Genomic DNA, 10,121 nt, shown 5'->3' on the forward strand with positions numbered 1-10,121 from the left:
CCATACGAACAGGGTAACCTAAAAAAAAGTTTTAAAAATGTGCTTATTTTGCCTTAATTGACTTCCATTTGCGATGTGGAATTTGCTTTTGTGAAACCTGCTCTGGATGTTTGTTTCGGAATTGGAATGCGTTCATTTTACAAAAGCGTACTTTGAGATTCTTGTGCAATATAGGATATAGCGAATCATGTAAACCCCATTTTATATCTGATAAAATTTTAACTCTAGCGTCAATTTTCATTCTGGAAACTTAGTTTATTACTTGAAAAACAAACAAACAAACCGGAGTGTTCTGATACAGTTATGACCAACTTATACTTTTAGTTTATTTTTCATTTATGTTTTTATTGAATGTAGCTTTTTGCTAAATAAAGATATTATTTATTTATTTATTTAAAAAGCTTATTACAATGTTAAGGAATATTTTTTAGATTATTTCTAACCATACAGTGTTTATAAGTTTGTAGAGTAATTTCAAGAAGTAGTATGTTCAAAGAATAGGAATTGATCGTGTGAATGTGTTAATGGTTCTTCAAATTTAAAATTTTTAAATTAATAATCTGATTTGTGAAAGATATTTTGTGTAATATTTTAGTTCATTTTATTTTTTGTTAGTTTATTATTATGAGGCTTTGTCTATAAGAGTTTTTGGTTCTTCAGATAATAATATTTTTACTTTGACTTTGAATTCATCTTATTTCTGTATAGACTCTTTGACAGCCTCAAGGTCAAAACTTACTCAAAATGCGATTCCAAACTGAAAAATGATAAATCTTGTGAATTTTACAAATAATGATTGTAGATTCTATTTTGCAAACTTTGCCGTTCAAACAACAAAATTTCTCATTAAATTAAGTTATAAGTTTAAACATTATGAAATTTGGAAGAGTTTTTATAGTTTCTTTAAAAATTTAACAAGCATGTATAACTAGTAACTTTAATAAATTAATTAAAATATTTTTATGTATTCTTGCTTGATATAAATAACTCTTCCAAAAATAGCCTTTTATTGTGCTCAATCGTCAACGGTCGAGTTTAGGTATAGGACATGGTACATGAAATGTACTTAGAATTTGATGTAGAACCTAAATCTAAAATAAAAAATAGGTGTTTACATTTAAAAAAATTACGTTGATGACCGTAACTTATTTTTGGGCCACCCTGTATACATAAAATTATAGTAAGAAAACCCGCAGTTAAAAATAAAAATCGACATGTCCGAGCGTTTTTTTTGAACATACCCCTGAATTTTAAATGAATTTATTCCAACCTTTACGTTCGCACTGTATAGAGCAACATAACATTATATTATATATTTTGATTACAAAAGAAAACAGAATATGCTGATGGATTGAAAATTGAAAACTACAGCCAGTCTTTAGTAAGACCATAGGATCCTAGACGGCAAAATGGGGTAAGTTTTTTTGCATGATTTTCAAATTTAATAATTCATAATATGGTTTCTATTTCTAGACATTAGATTCCAAAATAAATTACCCAGTAAAGCTCAATATGGAGCAAAATTAGAGCACCATAGAGATATTCATGACCTTAATGCTTATCTAAACACGTATCTGGCCAACATCAAAAAACGGTGTGATTGTGACTGTTTGTCTTTTAATGTATCCAAGACTTATATTTTAAATGTAAACTTGACAATGTGGTATTAAACACAGATCCTATTTTATCAGCAAACTACAATAAATTCCAGGGTTTGGTAATAATAGATGACAAATTGACATTTGACTTACATGTGAAGCAACTATCCCTAAAATTAGCATCGAGATGTTTTGCCATACGAACAGGGGTAACTTAAAAAAAAGTTTTAAAAAAGTGCTTATTTTGCCTTAATTGACTTCCATTTGCGATGTGGAATTTGCTTTTGTGAAACCTGCTCTGGATGTTTGTTTCGGAATCGGAATGCGTTCATTTTACAAAAGCGTACTTTGAGATTCTTGTGCAATATAGGATATAGCGAATCATGTAAACCCCATTTTATATCTGATAAAATTTTAACTCTAGCGTCAATTTTGATTCTGGAAACTTAGTTTATTACTTGAAAAACAAACAAACCGGAGTGTCCTGATACAGTTATGACCAACTTATACTTTTAGTTTATTTTTCATTTATGTTTTTATTGAATGAAGCTTTTTGCTAAATAAAGATATTATTTATTTATTTATTTAAAAAGCTTATTACAATGTTAAGGAATATTTTTTAGATCATTTCTAACCATATAGTGTTTATAAGTTTGTAGAGTAATTTCAAGAAGTAGTATGTTCAAAGAATAGGAATTGATCGTGTGAATGTGTTAATGGTTCTTCAGATAATAATATTTTGACTTTGACTTTGAATTCATCTTATTTCTGTATAGACTCTTTGATAGCCTCAAGGTCAAAACTTACTCAAAATGCGATTCCAAACTGAAAAATGATAAATCTTGTGAATTTTACAAATAATGATTGTAGATTCTATTTTGCAAACTTGGCCGTTCATACAACAAAATTTCTCATTAAATTAAGTTATAAGTTTAAACTTTATGAAATTTGGAAGAATTTTTATAGTTTCTTTAATAATTTAACAAGCATATATAACTAGTAACTTTAATTGTATAAATTGTTATTCTTTTCTATCTCTTTATTTTATAGTAATACATTTGTGAATTTTTTATCTTTTATTTTTGCTGCTATAATGTTTACTTGTTGCCTCTTTCATTGCTAATTTGCTGATAGTTATTTAATTTATAATATTTACTAAGGAACATTACTGGTGAATTGAGTATGCAGTAATTTCTAAGTGATTTTATTAAATTTTTATTGACCTCTATGCATTTGTATGAAGTAGTATTTGTACAGGGTGCGATACAAAGAGCGAACGTTCTAAGGACAGGTAGTGATTGGTCATTAGAGAAGGGAGGGGTGTGCGTACATTTAGTGCCTTGACTCAAAGCATTTCAATTTTTTTGAAGAAAATGGGGTTACCGTTTCAGTACCGTCTGAACGTTACGTTAATATGGTAACCACCTTTTTTATCTCTGAGTTAGAAAGAAGACGTATTGACCGTGACCGTCCGTTTATGGTTTGAGCAAGATGGAGCCACGGCATCCATGGCTGTTCTTCGTCCTTTGTTTGCCAGCCTCCTCGGTCCCCGGACATGTCCATGTGTGATGTCTTTTTATGTGCGTACCTCAAGTCCCTAAGTTGTGGAAAACAAAATATTGTTTTCTACCCACAATTGAAAATCCATTCGAGTATTAATTTTTTTTTAACAAGCATGTGCATCTGTTAATTTTTATTGTATAACTTGTGAATTTTTTGCTATAATCTCTTCTTATAATATAGTAATACATTTTGTGAATATTTCTTGTTTAATTTTTAAGACCCAGTCCTATGTATTCGGTAGGAAATGTATGGGTATTTTAAAAATTATAGTACGCACATATAGGAAAAGTGGTAAAACTTTATGTAATAAGAGGGCGAAAAAAGTCCGATTTAACACTTTTTCAATCTGCCTACTATTATTGCCGAAAGAACCATAAATTTTTAACTAGTTTCAAGCGCACGATATAGTAGACCAAAATTCAAATTTGAGACCATAATCAAATTTTAACCCTTAGTCTCCCATGACCTTCAAATTGTTTATAACATTTACCAGCTGACGGTACTTTAAAGTCCCATGTTTATAAAAGCCCATAAAACCTCTTTACATGTAAAAAATGCTTTAAAATTATAACGATCCTTTTAAATGCCTATCGGTAAATACAAAATTTAGGTTGCCACTACTTGCTTTGACATTTCATGCTTTCAGTTAGCAGCTGACCGTGACAGTGCGTGGTCTGATAAATTTGGTATGTATTTTTCTAGTTTTTTATTAGAAATTTTAATTTTTAAAGTTATTTATGGTAAAATTCCTGTTTTGTTTATGTTAAAAGAGTATACTAGAATAATATTTATACAATTTTTAGTAAATAACACCACTTATGACCCCTAGTTCAGAGTGGTACCTATAAGTACCGTTGGGATAAATAACGTTGCATTTTTAGATTTGAAGACAGTATACAAAAATGGCAAAGAAAAAGTTTTATACAAAAAATTTGTCTGACTCAGAATTGCTGGAGATTATAGAGGATGAAGATTTTTATTTAGATGAATATTTTCCATCTTTTAATGATCCTGACACTGATATGGAGGATTTTGATGCGGTTGAAGAAGGTATGTGTAATGTGTATACTTAAAGTTTATTGGTGTCTAGATACTTATATCCATGTATATATTATTTATATTTACATAATATAAATATATATATATATATATATATATATATATATATATATTTATTTATTTATACTAATGTATTTTTAGGTCCATTAGCAGATGTATTTTCCAGTGACAATTCTGATAATCAAGCCGAAGAAATTTTAGAAGATACAAATAAGGTGATGAATAGTGAACAAAAAGAAGTTACAGAACAGATAGAGAGTGAAATCGATCTAGAAAATATAAATGACAATGAAACTGAAGGTGATTAAGAGGAAAACGACAAAAATGTCGAATTAACAATACAAAGAAAATGGGAAAGAAGATTAGCAATAGCCCCTGATTTGTCAGAATATAATCAACCAGCATGAATAAATGAAAACGAGTTTATTGAATGTGATACGGCTCTTAGCGTTTTTCTAAAATTATTAGGTCCAGCTGTAGAAAAAATTGTTTTTCAGTAAAACCTTTATGCTGTGCAAAAAGGGAAGTCATTAAATTTAACAGAAAATTAATTTTTGTGCTTTCTTGGAATACATTTATTGATGGGCTACCATCAACTGCCCAGCCTATCATGTTACTGGAATACTAGTAGAGATCTCCATGTTGCTTTGATAAGTGAGGCAATGTCAAGAAACCGCTTTCAAGAAATATTATCTTTCTTGCATGTTAATGACAACAGCCTTTTATCTAAGGAAAACAAAGATAAAGTGTATAAAGTCAGACCATTATTTAAAATTTTGAATAATCAATTTAAATTTCTTTATTATGGGAGTCGGGAGTTATCATTGGATGAATCTATTGTCAAATTTAAGGGGAGAAGCGTGCTAAAGCAGTATAACCCCATGAAACCAGTCAAACGTGGATATAAGCTTTGGTGCCTGTCAGATCAATATGGATTTATTAAAAAATTTGACATATACCAGGGAAAAAATGAGATAATAGAGACAAAATATAAAGACCACACCTTGGGTGAGAGGGTAGTTTTACATATGACCGAGGAGGAGAGAGGTAAAAAAAAGTTGGTTTACTTCGATAACTATTACACCACGATAAAGTTGTTGAAAATCTTACGTGGTCAAGATATATTTGCGTGTGGTACAATTAGAAATAATCAGTGGCGAAGCGTACGAGTAGACAAGGTAGACACTGTCTACCCAAAATTATTCAGTTATTTCTCATTAATTTATTATGTAATTATTTCATGTAATTGTTGAATTCAAATTTTAAAAAAAATAACACAGAATGTAGTCGCTCTCCTTACTATTATTATATAGTATCTAAACGGCTATAATATCCAAGGCGCGCCCCGCCTGACGCACCAATTAAAATAAAAATGCAGAGCTGACACCTAATTAATGTATACGAGCCCCAGGAAGACACATTGATATTTGTCTTCCGAAATTTGAACCATCTAATCGTAGCCGATCGATAGTTCTAGCCTGGACACTTATCCCCGCTTCCATCGATACCTCACAACAGAAGCCGAAATCATGCGAGGCGACGACCGCATCGCGATGGCAAAAATTCCGCGCTGGGCACATATTTTGCGTTGATTCTAAATAATATTTTACTGCAGTTATTATTGTAGTTTATAGTAAGATTACGCATTTAAAATTTTAAACTACCAAACTATTTTGATACTCGCTTTGAGTTTTAAAAAGAATAAAAAATCGGTATTTAAATTAGGTGGGTAATTTAACAATTTTATTTTTAACTTACATTTTACGATCTTAATTTTATTTAGAATAATGCCTACCTCTTACTGCATTCCTGTTTAAGCTCAGAAAAAATTAAAATGGATTTTACATTTCTTTTTGTTTTTTTTTTTATTATCTTCGGAATCATTAAAATTTTCGATTTTTTAAATAAGCAACAAAAATTTGGCGTAGGTACCTACCTAATTTTGTTTTCGGCATTAACATTTTAACGAAAAAGTAATACAGCAATGCAAAAACTTTCCCATAGCAACCAAGATAACCCACAAAAGTGTCAAGAATAAGTTTTTGAAAATTTGTTTTTTTTTCAATAATCTTCAAAACCACATAAAATATAATATATATTTTTTTTTATATGGCATATTCTTCTACAAGTAAATAATGTGCAACTTTGGGGTAAATTATCCATTTTCGTATTTTGAGGGTAGACGAATTTGAAACACCGTTTATGTATATTTTTCCAATAAAATAAATAATAAAAAATATTTAAAACATTTATCATATACCTAAAAATACGTAATAATAAAAAAAATATATTATCTTGTAAAATGTAAAATATTAGGTCCCGCGGTATCTCCACTTAGTCGTTCCACTGTACGGCGTGCGCCACCAAATCTCGGCTTCAATTTTGACGCCACGAAACCAGTGTCACGGCTAGAACTCTCGATCGGCTACGATCTAATCAAACCATATACGCATCAAGCAGGTGACAGAGGTCCGTCCAGCCGCATCAGTATTCAGCCTAAATTTACTCGAGGGAAAGACATTTGAGCTTTTGTCTATCGAAGTCGACCAGCTATTTTATTATGCTCTTGAGGGTTATTGTTTATGGACACGCTTGATCTGGTCGGCCGCTATACATCTTCAGTTTTGTTTTTTGATGAATCTGCATTTGGCATTTGGTGCGGGCGCGTGCTATTGTAATTTAGTAATTAGTATTTTTATTTTTGGGTGTATAGAAAAGATTTTTTTAGTGGATATTTTAGGGGTTATTTATGAACGACTGTTTGATATTGGCAATTGTATTTTAGTTGTGTTTTTTTGTAAGTAGTATTTATTTTTATCTATCTTTTCATGCTAGTAGTAATAATTTTTTTCTTTTTTATTACACTACATATTTGTCTCTTTGAGTTAATATTTCATGCGCTTTCATTCTCTATTTCATTAAAGTGAATAATATTGAATACATTTTTTTTCTAATTAACAATTTTTATTGTTTGTCTACCCGAAAGAAAAGTTCACGCTTCGCCACTGGAAATAATAGGAAAGGATTACCTAAAAATATGAAGTCTGATAAGATGTTGGAACGAGGGGCAGCAGATATGATGGTATCTAACGCCGTCACATATCACATATTTTAAATGGAAGGATTATCGTGTCCATGCGGCCTCAAATTTTCATGGCACAGAAGAAACCAACATACAGAGAAAAGATAAAACTGGAAAAAAATGTGACATAACTGCACCATGTCCAATAAAGGATTATAACAAATATATGGGAGGGGTTGATCATGCAGATCGATTGCGGTACTGTTATTCAATTGACAGACGATCAAAAAAATGTTGGCACCGTTTATTTTGGGCTATGTTTGAAATTACATTTGTTAACAGCTACAATGTATCCAAGCACTTTTTAGATTTAGTTTCTAGCAAAGATTTGCTTACATTTAGGAGAGATTTAACTATGGGGCTAATAAACATATCTCCTTTACAAAAAATCAGGAAAAGATTGTCTGATGGATCATTAAATCCTACAAAAAGAAGAAAGTACAACTACAGTGTACCAGACAGTGTAAGGCTTGAAAACCTTGGTCGTCATTGGGTGCAGTTTCAAACACGCCGTGAAAGATGTGAACAATGCAGTTCAAGAGGTATTCAATCAAAACCCCTTTTCGATTTGTTCAGCATGTAAAGTTTTTTTTGTGTTGCAACGAAAAAAAACAAGGTTTTACTGAATATCATGAAGTTACTTGGTAATAAAATTTATTTTATTTTGTACACTGGAGTTTTTTTATTGTGGTAAATATCCCAACGGTACTTCTATGTACCACTAAAAAAAAATTAATAAGAAAATACAATTTTGCAAAAACTCATTTTGATAAGTGATAGCACTATATTTTTAAATCAGAATTACAAAAAACATTTAGTAAATCTAATAGATTTCTGGTGTTGGGATTTGAAGGTACCAGAATTTAGTGGTACTTACAAGTGCCGTAAGTAGACTAAGGGTTAAACTACCCGCTATTATGACTTCACAAACCCATTTTCACTTCCGGTTAGTACTACTCCTCGACGTTCAGAGGGCGCAACAGTCAATCGGCGTTCATTGTTCTATTGGCCCTTATGGGAGTTTCCTATCTAAGAAGTATTAATGGAAATGGACCCTAGTTCAGCGTTGCCAGGTGTACGATAATTATCGTTTTTGTACGATACTTTTGCCCTTCGTACGATGTACGATACCGCATGCACGATAATATTAAAATGTACGATAATTTTGACTTTACCGAAAATATGCCTTAAAACACATAATTATAAAAAAAAAAATTTATTATGTAAAAATTTAAAGTAAAAATAAACAAATAATAGTGTCTATTTTTATTTCCTCATTTTTGCGTTTTAAAGGTTGGCACGACTGTTATGTTTTTCGGGGAATCCCCATCTTTTGTTTAGTTTGGTTTTTATTTTATTATTCCGGTTAGTTTAGTGGTGTGGTGTTAGTGAATTCGAATTGTGAAAAGCACAAGCTTGTAAATTTCAATAAAAAAGGTAAAATAATGTCTTCATCAGACTCTGAAACTTCTGAATGCGGAGAAAAAAGAAAGAGATGTAAGACAAGTGAATACAAAAAAATTCGAAGAGGTGAGAGCAAAAAAGGTAAACATAGAAGCCAGAAATACCGCAGAGAATGGGAAGCAAACGAGGAATTTAAAGGGTGGTTGTTTCCGGATAGCGGATGTTGCACGAGTTGTGTTTTTGTAGATAATGGAAAAGCAAGATGTCGTGCCTGCAATGTTGTATTTACGGAGGAAATTACGGTCATTAAAAATCATTCAAAATTGGCAAAACATTTATTTAAAAATCAAAGGAATGCCAACAACATCAGTCGCAGATTTATTTAAGAAAAAAGAGGCATGTACATCCGAAGAGAAGCAAATAAAACGGGCAGAAATAAAACTTACTGGTTTTTTAGCAGAGCACAATATTGCTTTTAACTGTGTTGATCATTTAACGGATATAATCAAAGAATGTTTCCCGGATTCCAAAATAGCAAAAGGGATGGATTTGCATCAAACTAAAGCAACTCATGTAATGAAAAATATTATTGGTCGTTGCTCTGAGAGTGAGTTAAATACCATTTTACAATTAAATAAATTTAGTCTCATTATAGACGAGTCTACTGACATAGCTGCGATTAAAACCCTATGTGTCTGCGTGAGATTTTTTGATAAAAAAAAATTAAAAAAATTAATACTCTTTATTGGAAACTAATACAAATGTTTTCTGGAGATAATCCAGATCAGGCCAATAAAGGTGCAACAGCTGAGATTATTTCATGAAATTAAAAAAGCTTTAGTGTTAGACAAAATTCCATTAAAAAATATTATTGGATTCGCATCTGATGGCTGCAACAGTATGTTTGGGAAAAAAACTCGGTATCGAGCAGATTAAGAGACGAACTGCCCGGCATTATGGTGCAAAAATGTATCTGTCACTCTTTACATTTATGTGCCAGCGAGGCTTGCAAAAACTTGCCTAGAAGGTGCGAAGATATGGCGAGAAACATTTATAACTATTTTAAGCATAGCTCAAAACGACAAGCAATGTTTAAGGAATTCCAAGATTTTTGTCAAGTTGATCCACACCAAATTCTTCGCCCATCGCAAACAAGATGGCTTTCGCTTTTATCAGTTGTAAAGAGAATACTTGAGCAATGGGAACCTTTACAGCTATTTTTCACGTCCAATTATGTTGAACATCGTTTGCTAGCTAGTGAAGAAATATATCACGATTTAAATGATAAACATATAAAATTATTTTATATATTTCTGGACTGGATTTTGCCAAAATTTATAGATTTGAATAAGTATTTTCAAAGTGATAAAGTGGTAATAACATCACTACATGATAAAATGGTTAGCACCTATAAA

General features: G+C 31.1%; 1 long non-coding RNA gene across 2 annotated transcripts; it reads left to right on the forward strand.

The window, feature by feature from the left end:
• Positions 1 to 3,814: 3,814 nt before the first annotated feature.
• LOC126733594 (uncharacterized) lies at positions 3,815 to 4,613 on the forward strand. 2 transcript variants are annotated; one of them, XR_007659782.1, is made up of 3 exons: positions 3,815 to 3,847; positions 4,043 to 4,211; positions 4,362 to 4,613. It is a non-coding gene; the product is annotated as an uncharacterized LOC126733594 (long non-coding RNA). The 2 variants fall into 2 exon arrangements; XR_007659781.1 differs by having other exon boundaries at positions 3,822 to 3,847; positions 3,965 to 4,211.
• The last annotated feature ends 5,508 nt before the right edge of the window (positions 4,614 to 10,121 follow it).

Source organism: Anthonomus grandis, chromosome 2 (genome assembly GCF_022605725.1).
Source record: "Anthonomus grandis grandis chromosome 2, icAntGran1.3, whole genome shotgun sequence".
NCBI lineage: Eukaryota > Metazoa > Arthropoda > Insecta > Coleoptera > Curculionidae > Anthonomus > Anthonomus grandis.